A 24,087-nucleotide genomic window follows, 5' to 3' on the forward strand; every position below is an offset into this window, starting at 1 on the left:
AAAGAGAGAAGAGAGTAAACTCACCACGTTGTTTCCTTCACTAGAAAGGCTTTCAACTACGCCGTACGGACAAGCCCCCAATTGTTACGTCTCCCCTCTTTGTCCAGGGGATAATAGGGAACGACGAACAAATAGTGAAGAGACTTTGAGGATCTGCAGCTCTCCAGTCCCAGATTCACCAAATAATCAAACAAAGTTCACTTTGAAATGGCATGTCTGCCTTTTATTTCTGTACCCTTTGACAAAGCTAAACAAAAAAAATTAATAACATCAAGTAAACAAAACACATTACAAATAAATCCAAAACAAAAAATGTTACCTCGGGAGGAGGACCCAATTCAAAAGAAAACAAAAATAACCTCTACCTAAAAGGGGAATAACATTACCTTACCTATACAAAACAGAAAACAAAACAAAACAGATAACTTCCCTCACTCCCTAACTAACCATTAAACAAGAGAAAAGTTCTGGGTATCCTCCACCCTACATTACCCACAAACTCTTAACTAATCATAACTGAAAAATAAATTCAAGAGTCACGTTAGGACACACATTGTGACCACACACATCAAAGAGCGCGACCAGCGCTCCCTTGTCTGGGCTTGGAGAGCGGAACAACCTCAAACGCCGCGATGTCTCTTTCTTTCCTCAGCACTCTCTCTGCTGCTTTATTAGACTCCTCAGGACACGCACCAATCAGTGCGCGGACAACACTCACAGTTTAACGAGCACAGGTGGTAGCCCTTAATCCTATCAAAGGCACAAGAAAAGAGAAAGAGAATACACATGCACATAACACTCCTAGTATTTTACAGACACACAATGAACACGTCCTTGGACGTAACAACACTGACACATATGACATGAATATGAGAGTAATACTATTACTGCATTTGTTCAACATTAGTCTTAAAAAAACACTGGATTTCAATTACAGTGCATATGAAGAAATGGACAAAGGCATAAAAGGGAATACAGAAAGCAGCTCCTTTATTTACACGGTCCCGTGTATCAAAAAGCACCATTCTGCCCCGTGTGAGGCTCGAACTCACAACCTTCAGATTATGAGACTGACGCTCTGCCTAACTGCGCCAACGTGGCATGTGCTGTGACTCAGGTGAGCGTTAACCCCTAGATTCTAGATCATCTGCCATTCCGTGTAGGTGGAAAAATGCTGCTCATCACTGGCTGTCATGTCAGGATTGCCGAGCGGTCTAAGGCGCTGCGTTCAGGTCGCAGTCTCCCCTTGTGGCGTGGGTTAGAATCCCACTTCTGACAAACCTAACCATTGGCTGTGGGCCCAAGCTAGAGTCTTTAACCCTCTGGCAAGTTTTTCAAGAAATGCAGTAATGTTGACAAAGCACTGCAATTCAGTTCATGCTAGAATTAACCAAACATTAAAGTAACACTGACCTGCAGTACATGGCCTTTAAAGTAACACTTTAGTGCAATGTATGGGATTCTATGGCACTTGGAATTTCAAGTCATGACATTTCAGAAAAAATGGACATGTTGATTGAATCGGATTCAACTGAATTTCACGAAATAACATGTTGTGATGTTTACCGGAAGAAGATGTAGTAGAATTTCATGGCAAGGATTCTTGGAAATATCTTGGAATGAAATGTCATGGGTTTGGGGGCATGGGGTGGAGTGTCATGACACAAGATTCAAGGAATGTCATGTAAAACATTACATTAGCATTAACAAGACATGCCATTAGAATGAAAGAATGATATAAGCCTTAACAAAACATTGTAACAACACTGACACATATGACATGAATATGAGAGTAATACTATTACTGCATTTGTTCAACATTAGTCTTAAAAAAACACTGGATTTCAATTACAGTGCATATGAAGAAATGGACAAAGGCATAAAAGGGAATACAGAAAGCAGCTCCTTTATTTACACGGTCCCGTGTATCAAAAAGCACCATTCTGCCCCGTGTGAGGCTCGAACTCACGACCTTCAGATTATGAGACTGACACGCTGCCTAACTGCGCCAACGTGGCATGTGCTGTGACTCAGGTGAGCGTTAACCCCTAGATTCTAGATCATCTGCTATTCCGTGTAGGTGGAAAAATGCTGCTCATCACTGGCTGTCATGTCAGGATTGCCGAGCGGTCTAAGGCGCTGCGTTCAGGTCGCAGTCTCCCCTTGTGGCGTGGGTTCGAATCCCGCTTCTGACAAACCGACATTTGGCTGCGGGCCCAAGCTAGAGTCTTTAACCCTCTGGCAAGTTTATCAAGAAATGCAGTAATGTTGACAAAGCACTGCAATTCAGTTCATGCTAGAATAAACCAAACATTAAAGTAACACTGACCTGCAGTACATGACCTTTAAAGTAACACTTTAGTGCAATGTATGGGATTCTATGGCACTTGGAATTTCAAGTCATGACATTTCAGAAAAAATGGACATGTTGATTGAATCGGATTCAACTGAATTTCACGAAATAACATGTTGTGATGTTTACCGGAAGAAGATGTAGTAGAATTTCATGGCAAGGATTCTTGGAAATTTCTTGGAATGAAATGTCATGGGTTTGGGGGCATGGGGTGGAGTGTCATGACACAAGATTCAAGGAATGTCATGTAAAACATTACATTAGCATTAACAAGACATGCCATTAGAATGAAAGAATGATATAAGCCTTAACAAAACATTGTAACAACACTGACACATATGACATGAATATGAGAGTAATACTATTACTGCATTTGTTCAACATTAGTCTTAAAAAACACTGGATTTCAATTACAGTGCATATGAAGAAATGGAAAAAGGCATAACAGGGAATACAGAAAGCAGCTCCTTTATTTACACGGTCCCGTGTATCAAAAAGCACCATTCTGCCCCGTGTGAGGCTCGAACTCACGACCTTCAGATTATGAGACTGACGCGCTGCCTAACTGCGCCAACGTGGCATGTGCTGTGACTCAGGTGAGCGTTAACCCCTAGATTCTAGATCATCTGCCATTCCGTGTAGGTGGAAAAATGCTGCTCATCACTGGCTGTCATGTCAGGATGGCCGAGCGGTCTAAGGCGCTGCGTTCAGGTCGCAGTCTCCCCTGGAGGCGTGGGTTCGAATCCCACTTCTGACAAACCGACATTTGGCTGCGGGCCCAAGATAGAGTCTTTAACCCTCTGGCAAGTTTATCAAGAAATGCAGTAATGTTGACAAAGCACTGCAATTCAGTTCATGCTAGAATAAACCAAACATTAAAGTAACACTGACCTGCAGTACATGACCTTTAAAGTAACACTTTAGTGCAATGTATGGGATTCTATGGCACTTGGAATTTCAAGTCATGACATTTCAGAAAAAATGGACATGTTGATTGAATCGGATTCAACTGAATTTCACGAAATAACATGTTGTGATGTTTAAACGGAAGAAGATGTAGTAGAATTTCATGGCAAGGATTCTTGGAAATTTCTTGGAATGAAATGTCATGGGTTTGGGGGCATGGGGTGGAGTGTCATGACACAAGATTCAAGGAATGTCATGTAAAACATTACATTAGCATTAACAAGACATGCCATTAGAATGAAAGAATGATATAAGCCTTAACAAAACATTGTAACAACACTGACACATATGACATGAATATGAGAGTAATACTATTACTGCATTTGTTCAACATTAGTCTTAAAAAAACACTGGATTTCAATTACAGTGCATATGAAGAAATGGACAAAGGCATAAAAGGGAATACAGAAAGCAGCTCCTTTATTTACACGGTCCCGTGTATCAAAAAGCACCATTCTGCCCCGTGTGAGGCTCGAACTCACGACCTTCAGATTATGAGACTGACGCGCTGCCTAACTGCGCCAACGTGGCATGTGCTGTGACTCAGGTGAGCGTTAACCCCTAGATTCTAGATCATCTGCTATTCCGTGTAGGTGGAAAAATGCTGCTGTCCACTGGCCGTCATGTCAGGATTGCCGAGCGGTCTAAGGCGCTGCGTTCAGGACGCAGTCTCCCCTTGTGGCGTGGGTTCGAATCCCACTTCTGACAAACCGACATTTGGCTGCGGGCCCAAGCTAGAGTCTTTAACCCTCTGGCAAGTTTATCAAGAAATGCAGTAATGTTGACAAAGCACTGCAATTCAGTTCATGCTAGAATTAACCAAACATTAAAGTAACACTGACCTGCAGTACATGGCCTTTAAAGTAACACTTTAGTGCAATGTATGGGATTCTATGGCACTTGGAATTTCAAGTCATGACATTTCAGAAAAAATGGACATGTTGATTGAATCGGATTCAACTGAATTTCACGAAATAACATGTTGTGATGTTTACCGGAAGAAGATGCAGTAGAATTTCATGGCAAGGATTCTTGGAAATTTCTTGGAATGAAATGTCATGGGTTTGGGGGCATGGGGTGGAGTGTCATGACACAAGATTCAAGGAATGTCATGTAAAACATTACATTAGCATTAACAAGACATGCCATTAGAATGCAAGAATGATATAAGCCTTAACAAAACATTGTAACAACACTGACACATATGACATGAATATGAGAGTAATACTATTACTGCATTTGTTCAACATTAGTCTTAAAAAAACACTGGATTTCAATTACAGTGCATATGAAGAAATGGACAAAGGCATAAAAGGGAATACAGAAAGCAGCTCCTTTATTTACACGGTCCCGTGTATCAAAAAGCACCATTCTGCCCCGTGTGAGGCTCGAACTCACGACCTTCAGATTATGAGACTGATGCGCTGCCTAACTGCGCCAATGTGGCATGTGCTGTGACTCAGGTGAGCGTTGACCCCTAGATTCTAGATCATCTGCCATTCCGTGTAGGTGGAAAAATGCTGCTCACCACTGGCCGTCGTGTCAGGATGGCCGAGCGGTCTAAGGCGCTGCGTTCAGGTCGCAGTCTCCCCTGGAGGCGTGGGTTCGAATCCCACTTCTGACAAACCGACATTTGGCTGCGGGCCCAAGATAGAGTCTTTAACCCTCTGGCAAGTTTATCAAGAAATGCAGTAATGTTGACAAAGCACTGCAATTCAGTTCATGCTAGAATAAACCAAACATTAAAGTAACACTGACCTGCAGTACATGACCTTTAAAGTAACACTTTAGTGCAATGTATGGGATTCTATGGCACTTGGAATTTCAAGTCATGACATTTCAGAAAAAATTGACATGTTGATTGAATCGGATTCAACTGAATTTCACGAAATAACATGTTGTGATGTTTACCGGAAGAAGATGTAGTAGAATTTCATGGCAAGGATTCTTGGAAATATCTTGGAATGAAATGTCATGGGTTTGGGGGCATGGGGTGGAGTGTCATGACACAAGATTCAAGGAATGTCATGTAAAACATTACATTAGCATTAACAAGACATGCCATTAGAATGAAAGAATGATATAAGCCTTAACAAAACATTGTAACAACACTGACACATATGACATGAATATGAGAGTAATACTATTACTGCATTTGTTCAACATTAGTCTTAAAAAAACACTGGATTTCAATTACAGTGCATATGAAGAAATGGACAAAGGCATAAAAGGGAATACAGAAAGCAGCTCCTTTATTTACACGGTCCCGTGTATCAAAAAGCACCATTCTGCCCCGTGTGAGGCTCGAACTCACGACCTTCAGATTATGAGACTGACACGCTGCCTAACTGCGCCAACGTGGCATGTGCTGTGACTCAGGTGAGCGTTAACCCCTAGATTCTAGATCATCTGCTATTCCGTGTAGGTGGAAAAATGCTGCTCATCACTGGCTGTCATGTCAGGATTGCCGAGCGGTCTAAGGCGCTGCGTTCAGGTCGCAGTCTCCCCTTGTGGCGTGGGTTCGAATCCCGCTTCTGACAAACCGACATTTGGCTGCGGGCCCAAGCTAGAGTCTTTAACCCTCTGGCAAGTTTATCAAGAAATGCAGTAATGTTGACAAAGCACTGCAATTCAGTTCATGCTAGAATTAACCAAACATTAAAGTAACACTGACCTGCAGTACATGGCCTTTAAAGTAACACTTTAGTGCAATGTATGGGATTCTATGGCACTTGGAATTTCAAGTCATGACATTTCAGAAAAAATGGACATGTTGATTGAATCGGATTCAACTGAATTTCACGAAATAACATGTTGTGATGTTTACCGGAAGAAGATGTAGTAGAATTTCATGGCAAGGATTCTTGGAAATTAATTGGAATGAAATGTCATGGGTTTGGGGGCATGGGGTGGAGTGTCATGACACAAGATTCAAGGAATGTCATGTAAAACATTACATTAGCATTAACAAGACATGCCATTAGAATGAAAGAATGATATAAGCCTTAACAAAACATTGTAACAACACTGACACATATGACATGAATATGAGAGTAATACTATTACTGCATTTGTTCAACATTAGTCTTAAAAAAACACTGGATTTCAATTACAGTGCATATGAAGAAATGGACAAAGGCATAAAAGGGAATACAGAAAGCAGCTCCTTTATTTACACGGTCCCGTGTATCAAAAAGCACCATTCTGCCCCGTGTGAGGCTCGAACTCACGACCTTCAGATTATGAGACTGACGCGCTGCCTAACTGCGCCAACGTGGCATGTGCTGTGACTCAGGTGAGCGTTAACCCCTAGATTCTAGATCATCTGCTATTCCGTGTAGGTGGAAAAATGCTGCTGTCCACTGGCCGTCATGTCAGGATTGCCGAGCGGTCTAAGGCGCTGCGTTCAGGACGCAGTCTCCCCTTGTGGCGTGGGTTCGAATCCCACTTCTGACAAACCGACATTTGGCTGCGGGCCCAAGCTAGAGTCTTTAACCCTCTGGCAAGTTTATCAAGAAATGCAGTAATGTTGACAAAGCACTGCAATTCAGTTCATGCTAGAATTAACCAAACATTAAAGTAACACTGACCTGCAGTACATGGCCTTTAAAGTAACACTTTAGTGCAATGTATGGGATTCTATGGCACTTGGAATTTCAAGTCATGACATTTCAGAAAAAATGGACATGTTGATTGAATCGGATTCAACTGAATTTCACGAAATAACATGTTGTGATGTTTACCGGAAGAAGATGCAGTAGAATTTCATGGCAAGGATTCTTGGAAATTTCTTGGAATGAAATGTCATGGGTTTGGGGGCATGGGGTGGAGTGTCATGACACAAGATTCAAGGAATGTCATGTAAAACATTACATTAGCATTAACAAGACATGCCATTAGAATGCAAGAATGATATAAGCCTTAACAAAACATTGTAACAACACTGACACATATGACATGAATATGAGAGTAATACTATTACTGCATTTGTTCAACATTAGTCTTAAAAAAACACTGGATTTCAATTACAGTGCATATGAAGAAATGGACAAAGGCATAAAAGGGAATACAGAAAGCAGCTCCTTTATTTACACGGTCCCGTGTATCAAAAAGCACCATTCTGCCCCGTGTGAGGCTCGAACTCACGACCTTCAGATTATGAGACTGATGCGCTGCCTAACTGCGCCAATGTGGCATGTGCTGTGACTCAGGTGAGCGTTGACCCCTAGATTCTAGATCATCTGCCATTCCGTGTAGGTGGAAAAATGCTGCTCACCACTGGCCGTCGTGTCAGGATGGCCGAGCGGTCTAAGGCGCTGCGTTCAGGTCGCAGTCTCCCCTGGAGGCGTGGGTTCGAATCCCACTTCTGACAAACCGACATTTGGCTGCGGGCCCAAGATAGAGTCTTTAACCCTCTGGCAAGTTTATCAAGAAATGCAGTAATGTTGACAAAGCACTGCAATTCAGTTCATGCTAGAATAAACCAAACATTAAAGTAACACTGACCTGCAGTACATGACCTTTAAAGTAACACTTTAGTGCAATGTATGGGATTCTATGGCACTTGGAATTTCAAGTCATGACATTTCAGAAAAAATTGACATGTTGATTGAATCGGATTCAACTGAATTTCACGAAATAACATGTTGTGATGTTTACCGGAAGAAGATGTAGTAGAATTTCATGGCAAGGATTCTTGGAAATATCTTGGAATGAAATGTCATGGGTTTGGGGGCATGGGGTGGAGTGTCATGACACAAGATTCAAGGAATGTCATGTAAAACATTACATTAGCATTAACAAGACATGCCATTAGAATGAAAGAATGATATAAGCCTTAACAAAACATTGTAACAACACTGACACATATGACATGAATATGAGAGTAATACTATTACTGCATTTGTTCAACATTAGTCTTAAAAAAACACTGGATTTCAATTACAGTGCATATGAAGAAATGGACAAAGGCATAAAAGGGAATACAGAAAGCAGCTCCTTTATTTACACGGTCCCGTGTATCAAAAAGCACCATTCTGCCCCGTGTGAGGCTCGAACTCACGACCTTCAGATTATGAGACTGACGCGCTGCCTAACTGCGCCAACGTGGCATGTGCTGTGACTCAGGTGAGCGTTAACCCCTAGATTCTAGATCATCTGCTATTCCGTGTAGGTGGAAAAATGCTGCTGTCCACTGGCCGTCATGTCAGGATTGCCGAGCGGTCTAAGGCGCTGCGTTCAGGACGCAGTCTCCCCTTGTGGCGTGGGTTCGAATCCCACTTCTGACAAACCGACATTTGGCTGCGGGCCCAAGCTAGAGTCTTTAACCCTCTGGCAAGTTTATCAAGAAATGCAGTAATGTTGACAAAGCACTGCAATTCAGTTCATGCTAGAATTAACCAAACATTAAAGTAACACTGACCTGCAGTACATGGCCTTTAAAGTAACACTTTAGTGCAATGTATGGGATTCTATGGCACTTGGAATTTCAAGTCATGACATTTCAGAAAAAATGGACATGTTGATTGAATCGGATTCAACTGAATTTCACGAAATAACATGTTGTGATGTTTACCGGAAGAAGATGCAGTAGAATTTCATGGCAAGGATTCTTGGAAATTTCTTGGAATGAAATGTCATGGGTTTGGGGGCATGGGGTGGAGTGTCATGACACAAGATTCAAGGAATGTCATGTAAAACATTACATTAGCATTAACAAGACATGCCATTAGAATGCAAGAATGATATAAGCCTTAACAAAACATTGTAACAACACTGACACATATGACATGAATATGAGAGTAATACTATTACTGCATTTGTTCAACATTAGTCTTAAAAAAACACTGGATTTCAATTACAGTGCATATGAAGAAATGGACAAAGGCATAAAAGGGAATACAGAAAGCAGCTCCTTTATTTACACGGTCCCGTGTATCAAAAAGCACCATTCTGCCCCGTGTGAGGCTCGAACTCACGACCTTCAGATTATGAGACTGATGCGCTGCCTAACTGCGCCAATGTGGCATGTGCTGTGACTCAGGTGAGCGTTGACCCCTAGATTCTAGATCATCTGCCATTCCGTGTAGGTGGAAAAATGCTGCTCACCACTGGCCGTCGTGTCAGGATGGCCGAGCGGTCTAAGGCGCTGCGTTCAGGTCGCAGTCTCCCCTGGAGGCGTGGGTTCGAATCCCACTTCTGACAAACCGACATTTGGCTGCGGGCCCAAGATAGAGTCTTTAACCCTCTGGCAAGTTTATCAAGAAATGCAGTAATGTTGACAAAGCACTGCAATTCAGTTCATGCTAGAATAAACCAAACATTAAAGTAACACTGACCTGCAGTACATGACCTTTAAAGTAACACTTTAGTGCAATGTATGGGATTCTATGGCACTTGGAATTTCAAGTCATGACATTTCAGAAAAAATTGACATGTTGATTGAATCGGATTCAACTGAATTTCACGAAATAACATGTTGTGATGTTTACCGGAAGAAGATGTAGTAGAATTTCATGGCAAGGATTCTTGGAAATATCTTGGAATGAAATGTCATGGGTTTGGGGGCATGGGGTGGAGTGTCATGACACAAGATTCAAGGAATGTCATGTAAAACATTACATTAGCATTAACAAGACATGCCATTAGAATGAAAGAATGATATAAGCCTTAACAAAACATTGTAACAACACTGACACATATGACATGAATATGAGAGTAATACTATTACTGCATTTGTTCAACATTAGTCTTAAAAAAACACTGGATTTCAATTACAGTGCATATGAAGAAATGGACAAAGGCATAAAAGGGAATACAGAAAGCAGCTCCTTTATTTACACGGTCCCGTGTATCAAAAAGCACCATTCTGCCCCGTGTGAGGCTCGAACTCACGACCTTCAGATTATGAGACTGACACGCTGCCTAACTGCGCCAACGTGGCATGTGCTGTGACTCAGGTGAGCGTTAACCCCTAGATTCTAGATCATCTGCTATTCCGTGTAGGTGGAAAAATGCTGCTCATCACTGGCTGTCATGTCAGGATTGCCGAGCGGTCTAAGGCGCTGCGTTCAGGTCGCAGTCTCCCCTTGTGGCGTGGGTTCGAATCCCGCTTCTGACAAACCGACATTTGGCTGCGGGCCCAAGCTAGAGTCTTTAACCCTCTGGCAAGTTTATCAAGAAATGCAGTAATGTTGACAAAGCACTGCAATTCAGTTCATGCTAGAATTAACCAAACATTAAAGTAACACTGACCTGCAGTACATGGCCTTTAAAGTAACACTTTAGTGCAATGTATGGGATTCTATGGCACTTGGAATTTCAAGTCATGACATTTCAGAAAAAATGGACATGTTGATTGAATCGGATTCAACTGAATTTCACGAAATAACATGTTGTGATGTTTACCGGAAGAAGATGTAGTAGAATTTCATGGCAAGGATTCTTGGAAATTAATTGGAATGAAATGTCATGGGTTTGGGGGCATGGGGTGGAGTGTCATGACACAAGATTCAAGGAATGTCATGTAAAACATTACATTAGCATTAACAAGACATGCCATTAGAATGAAAGAATGATATAAGCCTTAACAAAACATTGTAACAACACTGACACATATGACATGAATATGAGAGTAATACTATTACTGCATTTGTTCAACATTAGTCTTAAAAAAACACTGGATTTCAATTACAGTGCATATGAAGAAATGGACAAAGGCATAAAAGGGAATACAGAAAGCAGCTCCTTTATTTACACGGTCCCGTGTATCAAAAAGCACCATTCTGCCCCGTGTGAGGCTCGAACTCACGACCTTCAGATTATGAGACTGACGCGCTGCCTAACTGCGCCAACGTGGCATGTGCTGTGACTCAGGTGAGCGTTAACCCCTAGATTCTAGATCATCTGCTATTCCGTGTAGGTGGAAAAATGCTGCTGTCCACTGGCCGTCATGTCAGGATTGCCGAGCGGTCTAAGGCGCTGCGTTCAGGACGCAGTCTCCCCTTGTGGCGTGGGTTCGAATCCCACTTCTGACAAACCGACATTTGGCTGCGGGCCCAAGCTAGAGTCTTTAACCCTCTGGCAAGTTTATCAAGAAATGCAGTAATGTTGACAAAGCACTGCAATTCAGTTCATGCTAGAATTAACCAAACATTAAAGTAACACTGACCTGCAGTACATGGCCTTTAAAGTAACACTTTAGTGCAATGTATGGGATTCTATGGCACTTGGAATTTCAAGTCATGACATTTCAGAAAAAATGGACATGTTGATTGAATCGGATTCAACTGAATTTCACGAAATAACATGTTGTGATGTTTACCGGAAGAAGATGCAGTAGAATTTCATGGCAAGGATTCTTGGAAATTTCTTGGAATGAAATGTCATGGGTTTGGGGGCATGGGGTGGAGTGTCATGACACAAGATTCAAGGAATGTCATGTAAAACATTACATTAGCATTAACAAGACATGCCATTAGAATGCAAGAATGATATAAGCCTTAACAAAACATTGTAACAACACTGACACATATGACATGAATATGAGAGTAATACTATTACTGCATTTGTTCAACATTAGTCTTAAAAAAACACTGGATTTCAATTACAGTGCATATGAAGAAATGGACAAAGGCATAAAAGGGAATACAGAAAGCAGCTCCTTTATTTACACGGTCCCGTGTATCAAAAAGCACCATTCTGCCCCGTGTGAGGCTCGAACTCACGACCTTCAGATTATGAGACTGATGCGCTGCCTAACTGCGCCAATGTGGCATGTGCTGTGACTCAGGTGAGCGTTGACCCCTAGATTCTAGATCATCTGCCATTCCGTGTAGGTGGAAAAATGCTGCTCACCACTGGCCGTCGTGTCAGGATGGCCGAGCGGTCTAAGGCGCTGCGTTCAGGTCGCAGTCTCCCCTGGAGGCGTGGGTTCGAATCCCACTTCTGACAAACCGACATTTGGCTGCGGGCCCAAGATAGAGTCTTTAACCCTCTGGCAAGTTTATCAAGAAATGCAGTAATGTTGACAAAGCACTGCAATTCAGTTCATGCTAGAATAAACCAAACATTAAAGTAACACTGACCTGCAGTACATGACCTTTAAAGTAACACTTTAGTGCAATGTATGGGATTCTATGGCACTTGGAATTTCAAGTCATGACATTTCAGAAAAAATTGACATGTTGATTGAATCGGATTCAACTGAATTTCACGAAATAACATGTTGTGATGTTTACCGGAAGAAGATGTAGTAGAATTTCATGGCAAGGATTCTTGGAAATATCTTGGAATGAAATGTCATGGGTTTGGGGGCATGGGGTGGAGTGTCATGACACAAGATTCAAGGAATGTCATGTAAAACATTACATTAGCATTAACAAGACATGCCATTAGAATGAAAGAATGATATAAGCCTTAACAAAACATTGTAACAACACTGACACATATGACATGAATATGAGAGTAATACTATTACTGCATTTGTTCAACATTAGTCTTAAAAAAACACTGGATTTCAATTACAGTGCATATGAAGAAATGGACAAAGGCATAAAAGGGAATACAGAAAGCAGCTCCTTTATTTACACGGTCCCGTGTATCAAAAAGCACCATTCTGCCCCGTGTGAGGCTCGAACTCACGACCTTCAGATTATGAGACTGACACGCTGCCTAACTGCGCCAACGTGGCATGTGCTGTGACTCAGGTGAGCGTTAACCCCTAGATTCTAGATCATCTGCTATTCCGTGTAGGTGGAAAAATGCTGCTCATCACTGGCTGTCATGTCAGGATTGCCGAGCGGTCTAAGGCGCTGCGTTCAGGTCGCAGTCTCCCCTTGTGGCGTGGGTTCGAATCCCGCTTCTGACAAACCGACATTTGGCTGCGGGCCCAAGCTAGAGTCTTTAACCCTCTGGCAAGTTTATCAAGAAATGCAGTAATGTTGACAAAGCACTGCAATTCAGTTCATGCTAGAATTAACCAAACATTAAAGTAACACTGACCTGCAGTACATGGCCTTTAAAGTAACACTTTAGTGCAATGTATGGGATTCTATGGCACTTGGAATTTCAAGTCATGACATTTCAGAAAAAATGGACATGTTGATTGAATCGGATTCAACTGAATTTCACGAAATAACATGTTGTGATGTTTACCGGAAGAAGATGTAGTAGAATTTCATGGCAAGGATTCTTGGAAATTAATTGGAATGAAATGTCATGGGTTTGGGGGCATGGGGTGGAGTGTCATGACACAAGATTCAAGGAATGTCATGTAAAACATTACATTAGCATTAACAAGACATGCCATTAGAATGAAAGAATGATATAAGCCTTAACAAAACATTGTAACAACACTGACACATATGACATGAATATGAGAGTAATACTATTACTGCATTTGTTCAACATTACTCTTAAAAAAACACTGGATTTCAATTACAGTGCATATGAAGAAATGGACAAAGGCATAAAACGGAATACAGAAAGCAGCTCCTTTATTTACACGGTCCCGTGTATCAAAAAGCACCATTCTGCCCCGTGTGAGGCTCGAACTCACGACCTTCAGATTATGAGACTGACACGCTGCCTAACTGCGCCAACGTGGCATGTGCTGTGACTCAGGTGAGCGTTAACCCCTAGATTCTAGATCATCTGCCATTCCGTGGAGGTGGAAAAATGCTGCTCATCACTGGCTGTCATGTCAGGATGGCCGAGCGGTCTAAGGCGCTGCGTTCAGGTCGCAGTCTCCCCTGGAGGCGTGGGTTCGAATCCCACTTCTGACAAACCGACATTTGGCTGCGGGCCCAAGATAGAGTCTTTAACCCTCTGGCAAGTTTATCAAGAAATGCAGTAATGTTGACAAAGCACTGCAATTCAGTTCATGCTAGAATAAACCAAACATTAAAGTAACACTGACCTGCAGTACATGACCTTTAAAGTAACACTTTAGTGCAATGTATGGGATTCTATGGCACTTGGAATTTCAAGTCATGACATTTCAGAAAAAATGGACATGTTGATTGAATCGGATTCAACTGAATTTCACGAAATAACATGTTGTGATGTTTACCGGAAGAAGATGTAGTAGAATTTCATGGCAAGGATTCTTGGAAATTTCTTGGAATGAAATGTCATGGGTTTGGGGGCATGGGGTGGAGTGTCATGACACAAGATTCAAGGAATGTCATGTAAAACATTACATTAGCATTAACAAGACATGCCATTAGAATGAAAGAATGATATAAGCCTTAACAAAACATTGTAACAACACTGACACATATGACATGAATATGAGAGTAATACTATTACTGCATTTGTTCAACATTAGTCTTAAAAAAACACTGGATTTCAATTACAGTGCATATGAAGAAATGGACAAAGGCATAAAAGGGAATACAGAAAGCAGCTCCTTTATTTACACGGTCCCGTGTATCAAAAAGCACCATTCTGCCCCGTGTGAGGCTCGAACTCACGACCTTCAGATTATGAGACTGACGCGCTGCCTAACTGCGCCAACGTGGCATGTGCTGTGACTCAGGTGAGCGTTAACCCCTAGATTCTAGATCATCTGCCATTCCGTGTAGGTGGAAAAATGCTGCTCATCACTGGCTGTCATGTCAGGATGGCCGAGCGGTCTAAGGCGCTGCGTTCAGGTCGCAGTCTCCCCTGGAGGCGTGGGTTCGAATCCCACTTCTGACAAACCGACATTTGGCTGCGGGCCCAAGATAGAGTCTTTAACCCTCTGGCAAGTTTATCAAGAAATGCAGTAATGTTGACAAAGCACTGCAATTCAGTTCATGCTAGAATAAACCAAACATTAAAGTAACACTGACCTGCAGTACATGACCTTTAAAGTAACACTTTAGTGCAATGTATGGGATTCTATGGCACTTGGAATTTCAAGTCATGACATTTCAGAAAAAATGGACATGTTGATTGAATCGGATTCAACTGAATTTCACGAAATAACATGTTGTGATGTTTACCGGAAGAAGATGTAGTATAATTTCATGGCAAGGATTCTTGGAAATTTCTTGGAATGAAATGTCATGGGTTTGGGGGCATGGGGTGGAGTGTCATGACACAAGATTCAAGGAATGTCATGTAAAACATTACATTAGCATTAACAAGACATGCCATTAGAATGAAAGAATGATATAAGCCTTAACAAAACATTGTAACAACACTGACACATATGACATGAATATGAGAGTAATACTATTACTGCATTTGTTCAACATTAGTCTTAAAAAAACACTGGATTTCAATTACAGTGCATATGAAGAAATGGACAAAGGCATAAAAGGGAATACAGAAAGCAGCTCCTTTATTTACACGGTCCCGTGTATCAAAAAGCACCATTCTGCCCCGTGTGAGGCTCGAACTCACGACCTTCAGATTATGAGACTGACGCGCTGCCTAACTGCGCCAACGTGGCATGTGCTGTGACTCAGGTGAGCGTTAACCCCTAGATTCTAGATCATCTGCCATTCCGTGTAGGTGGAAAAATGCTGCTCATCACTGGCTGTCATGTCAGGATGGCCGAGCGGTCTAAGGCGCTGCGTTCAGGTCGCAGTCTCCCCTGGAGGCGTGGGTTCGAATCCCACTTCTGACAAACCGACATTTGGCTGCGGGCCCAAGATAGAGTCTTTAACCCTCTGGCAAGTTTATCAAGAAATGCAGTAATGTTGACAAAGCACTGCAATTCAGTTCATGCTAGAATAAACCAAACATTAAAGTAACACTGACCTGCAGTACATGACCTTTAAAGTAACACTTTAGTGCAATGTATGGGATTCTATGGCACTTGGAATTTCAAGTCATGACATTTCAGAAAAAATGGACATGTTGATTGAATCGGATTCAACTGAATTTCACGAAATAACATGTTGTGATGTTTACCGGAAGAAGATGTAGTAGAATTTCATGGCAAGGATTCTTGGAAATATCTTGGAATGAAATGTCATGGGTTTGGGGGCATGGGGTGGAGTGTCATGACACAAGATTCAAGGAATGTCATGTAAAACATTACATTAGCATTAACAAGACATGCCATTAGAATGAAAGAATGATATAAGCCTTAACAAAACATTGTAACAACACTGACACATATGACATGAATATGAGAGTAATACTATTACTGCATTTGTTCAACATTAGTCTTAAAAAAACACTGGATTTCAATTACAGTGCATATGAAGAAATGGACAAAGGCATAAAAGGGAATACAGAAAGCAGCTCCTTTATTTACACGGTCCCGTGTATCAAAAAGCACCATTCTGCCCCGTGTGAGGCTCGAACTCACGACCTTCAGATTATGAGACTGACGCGCTGCCTAACTGCGCCAACGTGGCATGTGCTGTGACTCAGGTGAGCGTTAACCCCTAGATTCTAGATCATCTGATATTCCGTGTAGGTGGAAAAATGCTGCTCATCACTGGCTGTCATGTCAGGATTGCCGAGGGGTCTAAGGCGCTGCGTTCAGGACGCAGTCTCCCCTTGTGGCGTGGTTTCGAATCCCACTTCTGACAAACCGACATTTGGCTGCGGGCCCAAGATAGAGTCTTTAACCCTCTGGCAAGTTTATCAAGAAATGCAGTAATGTTGACAAAGCACTGCAATTCAGTTCATGCTAGAATAAACCAAACATTAAAGTAACACTGACCTGCAGTACATGACCTTTAAAGTAACACTTTAGTGCAATGTATGGGATTCTATGGCACTTGGAATTTCAAGTCATGACATTTCAGAAAAAATGGACATGTTGATTGAATCGGATTCAACTGAATTTCACGAAATAACATGTTGTGATGTTTACCGGAAGAAGATGTAGTAGAATTTCATGGCAAGGATTCTTGGAAATATCTTGGAATGAAATGTCATGGGTTTGGGGGCATGGGGTGGAGTGTCATGACACAAGATTCAAGGAATGTCATGTAAAACATTACATTAGCATTAACAAGACATGCCATTAGAATGAAAGAATGATATAAGCCTTAACAAAACATTGTAACAACACTGACACATATGACATGAATATGAGAGTAATACTATTACTGCATTTGTTCAACATTAGTCTTAAAAAAACACTGGATTTCAATTACAGTGCATATGAAGAAATGGACAAAGGCATAAAAGGGAATACAGAAAGCAGCTCCTTTATTTACACGGTCCCGTGTATCAAAAAGCACCATTCTGCCCCGTGTGAGGCTCGAACTCACGACCTTCAGATTATGAGACTGACGCGCTGCCTAACTGCGCCAACGTGGCATGTGCTGTGACTCAGGTGAGCGTTAACCCCTAGATTCTAGATCATCTGATATTCCGTGTAGGTGGAAAAATGCTGCTCATCACTGGCTGTCATGTCAGGATTGCCGAGGGGTCTAAGGCGCTGCGTTCAGGACGCAGTCTCCCCTTGTGGCGTGGTTTCGAATCCCACTTCTGACAAACCGACATTTGGCTGCGGGCCCAAGATAGAGTCTTTAACCCTCTGGCAAGTTTATCAAGAAATGCAGTAATGTTGACAAAGCACTGCAATTCAGTTCATGCTAGAATAAACCAAACATTAAAGTAACACTGACCTGCAGTACATGACCTTTAAAGTAACACTTTAGTGCAATGTATGGGATTCTATGGCACTTGGAATTTCAAGTCATGACATTTCAGAAAAAATGGACATGTTGATTGAATCGGATTCAACTGAATTTCACGAAATAACATGTTGTGATGTTTACCGGAAGAAGATGTAGTAGAATTTCATGGCAAGGATTCTTGGAAATATCTTGGAATGAAATGTCATGGGTTTGGGGGCATGGGGTGGAGTGTCATGACACAAGATTCAAGGAATGTCATGTAAAACATTACATTAGCATTAACAAGACATGCCATTAGAATGAAAGAATGATATAAGCCTTAACAAAACATTGTAACAACACTGACACATATGACATGAATATGAGAGTAATACTATTACTGCATTTGTTCAACATTAGTCTTAAAAAAACACTGGATTTCAATTACAGTGCATATGAAGAAATGGACAAAGGCATAAAAGGGAATACAGAAAGCAGCTCCTTTATTTACACGGTCCCGTGTATCAAAAAGCACCATTCTGCCCCGTGTGAGGCTCGAACTCACGACCTTCAGATTATGAGACTGACGCGCTGCCTAACTGCGCCAACGTGGCATGTGCTGTGACTCAGGTGAGCGTTAACCCCTAGATTCTAGATCATCTGCCATTCCGTGTAGGTGGAAAAATGCTGCTCATCACTGGCTGTCATGTCAGGATGGCCGAGCGGTCTAAGGCGCTGCGTTCAGGTCGCAGTCTCCCCTGGAGGCGTGGGTTCGAATCCCACTTCTGACAAACCGACATTTGGCTGCGGGCCCAAGATAGAGTCTTTAACCCTCTGGCAAGTTTATCAAGAAATGCAGTAATGTTGACAAAGCACTGCAATTCAGTTCATGCTAGAATAAACCAAACATTAAAGTAACACTGACCTGCAGTACATGACCTTTAAAGTAACACTTTAGTGCAATGTATGGGATTCTATGGCACTTGGAATTTCAAGTCATGACATTTCAGAAAAAATGGACATGTTGATTGAATCGGATTCAACTGAATTTCACGAAATAACATGTTGTGATGTTTACCGGAAGAAGATGTAGTAGAATTTCATGGCAAGGATTCTTGGAAATTTCTTGGAATGAAATGTCATGGGTTTGGGGGCATGGGGTGGAGTGTCATGACACAAGATTCAAGGAATGTCATGTAAAACATTACATTAGCATTAACAAGACATGCCATTAGAATGAAAGAATGATATAAGCCTTAACAAAACATTGTAACAACACTGACACATATGACATGAATATGAGAGTAATACTATTACTGCATTTGTTCAACATTAGTCTTAAAAAAACACTGGATTTCAATTACAGTGCATATGAAGAAATGGACAAAGGCATAAAAGGGAATACAGAAAGCAGCTCCTTTATTTACACGGTCCCGTGTATCAAAAAGCACCATTCTGCCCCGTGTGAGGCTCGAACTCACGACCTTCAGATTATGAGACTGACGCGCTGCCTAACTGCGCCAACGTGGCATGTGCTGTGACTCAGGTGAGCGTTAACCCCTAGATTCTAGATCATCTGCTATTCCGTGTAGGTGGAAAAATGCTGCTCATCACTGGCTGTCATGTCAGGATTGCCGAGCGGTCTAAGGCGCTGCGTTCAGGTCGCAGTCTCCCCTTGTGGCGTGGGTTCGAATCCCGCTTCTGACAAACCGACATTTGGCTGCGGGCCCAAGCTAGAGTCTTTAACCCTCTGGCAAGTTTATCAAGAAATGCAGTAATGTTGACAAAGCACTGCAATTCAGTTCATGCTAGAATTAACCAAACATTAAAGTAACACTGACCTGCAGTACATGGCCTTTAAAGTAACACTTTAGTGCAATGTATGGGATTCTATGGCACTTGGAATTTCAAGTCATGACATTTCAGAAAAAATGGACATGTTGATTGAATCGGATTCAACTGAATTTCACGAAATAACATGTTGTGATGTTTACCGGAAGAAGATGCAGTAGAATTTCATGGCAAGGATTCTTGGAAATTTCTTGGAATGAAATGTCATGGGTTTGGGGGCATGGGGTGGAGTGTCATGACACAAGATTCAAGGAATGTCATGTAAAACATTACATTAGCATTAACAAGACATGCCATTAGAATGAAAGAATGATATAAGCCTTAACAAAACATTGTAACAACACTGACACATATGACATGAATATGAGAGTAATACTATTACTGCATTTGTTCAACATTAGTCTTAAAAAAACACTGGATTTCAATTACAGTGCATATGAAGAAATGGACAAAGGCATAAAAGGGAATACAGAAAGCAGCTCCTTTATTTACACGGCCCCGTGTATCAAAAAGCACCATTCTGCCCCGTGTGAGGCTCGAACTCACGACCTTCAGATTATGAGACTGACGCGCTGCCTAACTGCGCCAACGTGGCATGTGCTGTGACTCAGGTGAGCGTTAACCCCTAGATTCTAGATCATCTGCCATTCCGTGTAGGTGGAAAAATGCTGCTCATCACTGGCTGTCATGTCAGGATGGCCGAGCGGTCTAAGGCGCTGCGTTCAGGTCGCAGTCTCCCCTGTAGGCGTGGGTTTGAATCCCACTTCTGACAAACCGACATTTGGCTGCGGGCCCAAGATAGAGTCTTTAACCCTCTGGCAAGTTTATCAAGAAATGCAGTAATGTTGACAAAGCACTGCAATTCAGTTCATGCTAGAATAAACCAAACATTAAAGTAACACTGACCTGCAGTACATGACCTTTAAAGTAACACTTTAGTGCAATGTATGGGATTCTATGGCACTTGGAATTTCAAGTCATGACATTTCAGAAAAAATGGACATGTTGATTTGATCGGATTCAACTGAATTTCACGAAATAACATGTTGTGATGTTTACCGGAAGAAGATGTAGTAGAATTTCATGGCAAGGATTCTTGGAAATTTATTGGAATGAAATGTCATGGGTTTGGGGGCATGGGGTGGAGTGTCATGACACAAGATTCAAGGAATGTCATGTAAAACATTACATTAGCATTAACAAGACATGCCATTAGAATGAAAGAATGATATAAGCCTTAACAAAACATTGTAACAACACTGACACATATGACATGAATATGAGAGTAATACTATTACTGCATTTGTTCAACATTAGTCTTAAAAAAACACTGGATTTCAATTACAGTGCATATGAAGAAATGGACAAAGGCATAAAACGGAATACAGAAAGCAGCTCCTTTATTTACACGGTCCCGTGTATCAAAAAGCACCATTCTGCCCCGTGTGAGGCTCGAACTCACGACCTTCAGATTATGAGACTGACGCGCTGCCTAACTGCGCCAACGTGGCATGTGCTGTGACTCAGGTGAGCGTTAACCCCTAGATTCTAGATCATCTGCCATTCCGTGTAGGTGGAAAAATGCTGCTCATCACTGGCTGTCATGTCAGGATGGCCGAGCGGTCTAAGGCGCTGCGTTCAGGTCGCAGTCTCCCCTGGAGGCGTGGGTTCGAATCCCACTTCTGACAAACCGACATTTGGCTGCGGGCCCAAGATAGAGTCTTTAACCCTCTGGCAAGTTTATCAAGAAATGCAGTAATGTTGACAAAGCACTGCAATTCAGTTCATGCTAGAATAAACCAAACATTAAAGTAACACTGACCTGCAGTACATGACCTTTAAAGTAACACTTTAGTGCAATGTATGGGATTCTATGGCACTTGGAATTTCAAGTCATGACATTTCAGAAAAAATGGACATGTTGATTGAATCGGATTCAACTGAATTTCACGAAATAACATGTTGTGATGTTTACCGGAAGAAGATGTAGTATAATTTCATGGCAAGGATTCTTGGAAATTTCTTGGAATGAAATGTCATGGGTTTGGGGGCATGGGGTGGAGTGTCATGACACAAGATTCAAGGAATGTCATGTAAAACATTACATTAGCATTAACAAGACATGCCATTAGAATGAAAGAATGATATAAGCCTTAACAAAACATTGTAACAACACTGACACATATGACATGAATATGAGAGTAATACTATTACTGCATTTGTTCAACATTAGTCTTAAAAAAACACTGGATTTCAATTACAGTGCATATGAAGAAATGGACAAAGGCATAAAAGGGAATACAGAAAGCAGCTCCTTTATTTACACGGTCCCGTGTATCAAAAAGCACCATTCTGCCCCGTGTGAGGCTCGAACTCACGACCTTCAGATTATGAGACTGACGCGCTGCCTAACTGCGCCAACGTGGCATGTGCTGTGACTCAGGTGAGCGTTAACCCCTAGATTCTAGATCATCTGCCATTCTGTGTAGGTGGAAAAATGCTGCTCATCACTGGCTGTCATGTCAGGATGGCCGAGCGGTCTAAGGCGCTGCGTTCAGGTCGCAGTCTCCCCTGGAGGCGTGGGTTCGAATCCCACTTCTGACAAACCGACATTTGGCTGCGGGCCCAAGATAGAGTCTTTAACCCTCTGGCAAGTTTATCAAGAAATGCAGTAATGTTGACAAAGCACTGCAATTCAGTTCATGCTAGAATAAACCAAACATTAAAGTAACACTGACCTGCAGTACATGACCTTTAAAGTAACACTTTAGTGCAATGTATGGGATTCTATGGCACTTGGAATTTCAAGTCATGACATTTCAGAAAAAATGGACATGTTGATTGAATCGGATTCAACTGAATTTCACGAAATAACATGTTGTGATGTTTACCGGAAGAAGATGTAGTAGAATTTCATGGCAAGGATTCTTGGAAATATCTTGGAATGAAATGTCATGGGTTTGGGGGCATGGGGTGGAGTGTCATGACACAAGATTCAAGGAATGTCATGTAAAACATTACATTAGCATTAACAAGACATGCCATTAGAATGAAAGAATGATATAAGCCTTAACAAAACATTGTAACAACACTGACACATATGACATGAATATGAGAGTAATACTATTACTGCATTTGTTCAACATTAGTCTTAAAAAAACACTGGATTTCAATTACAGTGCATATGAAGAAATGGACAAAGGCATAAAAGGGAATACAGAAAGCAGCTCCTTTATTTACACGGTCCCGTGTATCAAAAAGCACCATTCTGCCCCGTGTGAGGCTCGAACTCACGACCTTCAGATTATGAGACTGACGCGCTGCCTAACTGCGCCAACGTGGCATGTGCTGTGACTCAGGTGAGCGTTAACCCCTAGATTCTAGATCATCTGCTATTCCGTGTAGGTGGAAAAATGCTGCTCATCACTGGCTGTCATGTCAGGATTGCCGAGCGGTCTAAGGCGCTGCGTTCAGGACGCAGTCTCCCCTTGTGGCGTGGTTTCGAATCCCACTTCTGACAAACCGACATTTGGCTGCGGGCCCAAGATAGAGTCTTTAACCCTCTGGCAAGTTTATCAAGAAATGCAGTAATGTTGACAAAGCACTGCAATTCAGTTCATGCTAGAATAAACCAAACATTAAAGTAACACTGACCTGCAGTACATGACCTTTAAAGTAACACTTTAGTGCAATGTATGGGATTCTATGGCACTTGGAATTTCAAGTCATGACATTTCAGAAAAAATGGACATGTTGATTGAATCGGATTCAACTGAATTTCACGAAATAACATGTTGTGATGTTTACCGGAAGAAGATGTAGTAGAATTTCATGGCAAGGATTCTTGGAAATATCTTGGAATGAAATGTCATGGGTTTGGGGGCATGGGGTGGAGTGTCATGACACAAGATTCAAGGAATGTCATGTAAAACATTACATTAGCATTAACAAGACATGCCATTAGAATGAAAGAATGATATAAGCCTTAACAAAACATTGTAACAACACTGACACATATGACATGAATATGAGAGTAATACTATTACTGCATTTGTTCAACATTAGTCTTAAAAAAACACTGGATTTCAATTACAGTGCATATGAAGAAATGGACAAAGGCATAAAAGGGAATACAGAAAGCAGCTCCTTTATTTACACGGTCCCGTGTATCAAAAAGCACCATTCTGCCCCGTGTGAGGCTCGAACTCACGACCTTCAGATTATGAGACTGACGCGCTGCCTAACTGCGCCAACGTGGCATGTGCTGTGACTCAGGTGAGCGTTAACCCCTAGATTCTAGATCATCTGCTATTCCGTGTAGGTGGAAAAATGCTGCTCATCACT

The 24,087-nt window shown here is 41.7% G+C and overlaps 28 non-coding genes across 28 annotated transcripts; 12 read left to right on the top strand and 16 right to left on the bottom strand.

The window, feature by feature from the left end:
• Positions 1 to 2,859: 2,859 nt before the first annotated feature.
• Positions 2,860 to 2,933, bottom strand: trnam-cau (transfer RNA methionine (anticodon CAU)). Its single transcript has one exon. It is a non-coding gene; the product is annotated as a tRNA-Met (tRNA).
• A 94-nt stretch (positions 2,934 to 3,027) lies between these two features.
• On the top strand, positions 3,028 to 3,110 carry trnal-cag (transfer RNA leucine (anticodon CAG)). The gene has a single exon. It is a non-coding gene; the product is annotated as a tRNA-Leu (tRNA).
• A 666-nt stretch (positions 3,111 to 3,776) lies between these two features.
• On the bottom strand, positions 3,777 to 3,850 carry trnam-cau (transfer RNA methionine (anticodon CAU)). Its single transcript has one exon. It is a non-coding gene; the product is annotated as a tRNA-Met (tRNA).
• Positions 3,851 to 4,860: 1,010 nt separating this feature from the next.
• Positions 4,861 to 4,943, top strand: trnal-cag (transfer RNA leucine (anticodon CAG)). Its single transcript has one exon. It is a non-coding gene; the product is annotated as a tRNA-Leu (tRNA).
• A 1,581-nt stretch (positions 4,944 to 6,524) lies between these two features.
• Positions 6,525 to 6,598, bottom strand: trnam-cau (transfer RNA methionine (anticodon CAU)). The gene has a single exon. It is a non-coding gene; the product is annotated as a tRNA-Met (tRNA).
• A 1,010-nt stretch (positions 6,599 to 7,608) lies between these two features.
• Positions 7,609 to 7,691, top strand: trnal-cag (transfer RNA leucine (anticodon CAG)). Its single transcript has one exon. It is a non-coding gene; the product is annotated as a tRNA-Leu (tRNA).
• A 665-nt stretch (positions 7,692 to 8,356) lies between these two features.
• Positions 8,357 to 8,430, bottom strand: trnam-cau (transfer RNA methionine (anticodon CAU)). Its single transcript has one exon. It is a non-coding gene; the product is annotated as a tRNA-Met (tRNA).
• A 1,010-nt stretch (positions 8,431 to 9,440) lies between these two features.
• On the top strand, positions 9,441 to 9,523 carry trnal-cag (transfer RNA leucine (anticodon CAG)). Its single transcript has one exon. It is a non-coding gene; the product is annotated as a tRNA-Leu (tRNA).
• Positions 9,524 to 11,104: 1,581 nt separating this feature from the next.
• trnam-cau (transfer RNA methionine (anticodon CAU)) lies at positions 11,105 to 11,178 on the bottom strand. The gene has a single exon. It is a non-coding gene; the product is annotated as a tRNA-Met (tRNA).
• Positions 11,179 to 12,188: 1,010 nt separating this feature from the next.
• Positions 12,189 to 12,271, top strand: trnal-cag (transfer RNA leucine (anticodon CAG)). The gene has a single exon. It is a non-coding gene; the product is annotated as a tRNA-Leu (tRNA).
• A 1,749-nt stretch (positions 12,272 to 14,020) lies between these two features.
• trnal-cag (transfer RNA leucine (anticodon CAG)) lies at positions 14,021 to 14,103 on the top strand. Its single transcript has one exon. It is a non-coding gene; the product is annotated as a tRNA-Leu (tRNA).
• A 665-nt stretch (positions 14,104 to 14,768) lies between these two features.
• trnam-cau (transfer RNA methionine (anticodon CAU)) lies at positions 14,769 to 14,842 on the bottom strand. Its single transcript has one exon. It is a non-coding gene; the product is annotated as a tRNA-Met (tRNA).
• A 94-nt stretch (positions 14,843 to 14,936) lies between these two features.
• trnal-cag (transfer RNA leucine (anticodon CAG)) lies at positions 14,937 to 15,019 on the top strand. The gene has a single exon. It is a non-coding gene; the product is annotated as a tRNA-Leu (tRNA).
• A 665-nt stretch (positions 15,020 to 15,684) lies between these two features.
• Positions 15,685 to 15,758, bottom strand: trnam-cau (transfer RNA methionine (anticodon CAU)). The gene has a single exon. It is a non-coding gene; the product is annotated as a tRNA-Met (tRNA).
• Positions 15,759 to 15,852: 94 nt separating this feature from the next.
• Positions 15,853 to 15,935, top strand: trnal-cag (transfer RNA leucine (anticodon CAG)). Its single transcript has one exon. It is a non-coding gene; the product is annotated as a tRNA-Leu (tRNA).
• Positions 15,936 to 16,600: 665 nt separating this feature from the next.
• trnam-cau (transfer RNA methionine (anticodon CAU)) lies at positions 16,601 to 16,674 on the bottom strand. The gene has a single exon. It is a non-coding gene; the product is annotated as a tRNA-Met (tRNA).
• Positions 16,675 to 17,516: 842 nt separating this feature from the next.
• On the bottom strand, positions 17,517 to 17,590 carry trnam-cau (transfer RNA methionine (anticodon CAU)). Its single transcript has one exon. It is a non-coding gene; the product is annotated as a tRNA-Met (tRNA).
• An 842-nt stretch (positions 17,591 to 18,432) lies between these two features.
• trnam-cau (transfer RNA methionine (anticodon CAU)) lies at positions 18,433 to 18,506 on the bottom strand. The gene has a single exon. It is a non-coding gene; the product is annotated as a tRNA-Met (tRNA).
• A 94-nt stretch (positions 18,507 to 18,600) lies between these two features.
• trnal-cag (transfer RNA leucine (anticodon CAG)) lies at positions 18,601 to 18,683 on the top strand. Its single transcript has one exon. It is a non-coding gene; the product is annotated as a tRNA-Leu (tRNA).
• Positions 18,684 to 19,348: 665 nt separating this feature from the next.
• Positions 19,349 to 19,422, bottom strand: trnam-cau (transfer RNA methionine (anticodon CAU)). Its single transcript has one exon. It is a non-coding gene; the product is annotated as a tRNA-Met (tRNA).
• An 842-nt stretch (positions 19,423 to 20,264) lies between these two features.
• On the bottom strand, positions 20,265 to 20,338 carry trnam-cau (transfer RNA methionine (anticodon CAU)). The gene has a single exon. It is a non-coding gene; the product is annotated as a tRNA-Met (tRNA).
• A 94-nt stretch (positions 20,339 to 20,432) lies between these two features.
• On the top strand, positions 20,433 to 20,515 carry trnal-cag (transfer RNA leucine (anticodon CAG)). The gene has a single exon. It is a non-coding gene; the product is annotated as a tRNA-Leu (tRNA).
• A 665-nt stretch (positions 20,516 to 21,180) lies between these two features.
• trnam-cau (transfer RNA methionine (anticodon CAU)) lies at positions 21,181 to 21,254 on the bottom strand. Its single transcript has one exon. It is a non-coding gene; the product is annotated as a tRNA-Met (tRNA).
• A 94-nt stretch (positions 21,255 to 21,348) lies between these two features.
• On the top strand, positions 21,349 to 21,431 carry trnal-cag (transfer RNA leucine (anticodon CAG)). The gene has a single exon. It is a non-coding gene; the product is annotated as a tRNA-Leu (tRNA).
• Positions 21,432 to 22,096: 665 nt separating this feature from the next.
• Positions 22,097 to 22,170, bottom strand: trnam-cau (transfer RNA methionine (anticodon CAU)). The gene has a single exon. It is a non-coding gene; the product is annotated as a tRNA-Met (tRNA).
• A 94-nt stretch (positions 22,171 to 22,264) lies between these two features.
• trnal-cag (transfer RNA leucine (anticodon CAG)) lies at positions 22,265 to 22,347 on the top strand. Its single transcript has one exon. It is a non-coding gene; the product is annotated as a tRNA-Leu (tRNA).
• A 665-nt stretch (positions 22,348 to 23,012) lies between these two features.
• On the bottom strand, positions 23,013 to 23,086 carry trnam-cau (transfer RNA methionine (anticodon CAU)). The gene has a single exon. It is a non-coding gene; the product is annotated as a tRNA-Met (tRNA).
• An 842-nt stretch (positions 23,087 to 23,928) lies between these two features.
• trnam-cau (transfer RNA methionine (anticodon CAU)) lies at positions 23,929 to 24,002 on the bottom strand. Its single transcript has one exon. It is a non-coding gene; the product is annotated as a tRNA-Met (tRNA).
• Between the last annotated feature and the right edge of the window lie 85 nt (positions 24,003 to 24,087).

The sequence above is a fragment of the Siphateles boraxobius genome, unplaced genomic scaffold, assembly GCF_051911475.1.
Source record: "Siphateles boraxobius isolate OS27281-9 unplaced genomic scaffold, OSU_SipBor_1 23, whole genome shotgun sequence".
Taxonomy (NCBI): Eukaryota; Metazoa; Chordata; class Actinopteri; order Cypriniformes; family Leuciscidae; genus Siphateles; species Siphateles boraxobius.